The sequence below is a fragment of the Oryctolagus cuniculus genome, chromosome 1 (assembly GCF_051225735.1).
Source record: "Oryctolagus cuniculus isolate XC-2025 breed Fujian yellow rabbit chromosome 1, ASM5122573v1, whole genome shotgun sequence".
NCBI lineage: Eukaryota > Metazoa > Chordata > Mammalia > Lagomorpha > Leporidae > Oryctolagus > Oryctolagus cuniculus.
The window spans coordinates 20,117,913-20,118,160 of NC_142867.1; positions in this window are offsets into that span (position 1 = coordinate 20,117,913).

Below are 248 nucleotides of genomic sequence, written 5' to 3' on the forward strand. Positions count from 1 at the left end.
CAGAATATGCCGCCGGTGCCTGACTCATTAGCGACAGGCAGCGTTCTTGGCAGTGGGACAGAGCAGTGCTCAAGACAGACAGGATGCCTGCTCCCCTAAAAGCTAATTTCCAGGAGACAGAAGCCAGCAAATACAGAATTTGAGTTAGGGAACAGCGAAATCAAACAGAAACATGTTATGGAGAAGCACGGGAGGCAGTGAGGAGACTCTCCGAAGGGCCATTTGAGCTGGAACCGAAGTGGCGAGGA